This window comes from Arachis ipaensis, chromosome B08 (assembly GCF_000816755.2).
Source record: "Arachis ipaensis cultivar K30076 chromosome B08, Araip1.1, whole genome shotgun sequence".
Classification (NCBI taxonomy): domain Eukaryota; kingdom Viridiplantae; phylum Streptophyta; class Magnoliopsida; order Fabales; family Fabaceae; genus Arachis; species Arachis ipaensis.
Window position 1 is genome coordinate 126185445 of NC_029792.2, and position 338 is coordinate 126185782.

Consider the following 338-nt stretch of genomic DNA (forward strand, 5'->3'; position numbering starts at 1 on the left):
TACTCTATATATAATATCTCTAACTTATATATTATTTTTCTTCAGTCCCGTACAACATTAGAAGCCTCATATATTAATTCTGAAATTATTTGGACTACCATCCAAAAACATTTTTGAAGTGATAAAATATCATATCATAAAAGTATTTATCTAAAAAATTTTAAAGACACTGAACACGGAAAAAGATAATGCATAACACACGGCCACCACCATCAAGATGACTCAAAACTCTTCCGCCGCCGCATGATCATTCCTAATCGTAACTGCATGCATTCTACTACTCATTATAATTTTTAAATATTAATTATTATTTATTGACTTAAAAAATTTATTTGTTA

The 338-nt window shown here is 27.5% G+C and overlaps 1 protein-coding gene across 4 annotated transcripts in view; it reads right to left on the reverse strand.

Moving 5' to 3' along the window:
* The window catches only part of LOC107614067 (4-hydroxy-tetrahydrodipicolinate synthase, chloroplastic-like), a 4671-nt gene that overhangs the window by 3028 nt on the left and 1305 nt on the right, over positions 1-338 (reverse strand). The gene's annotated exons all lie outside the window — the stretch shown is intronic.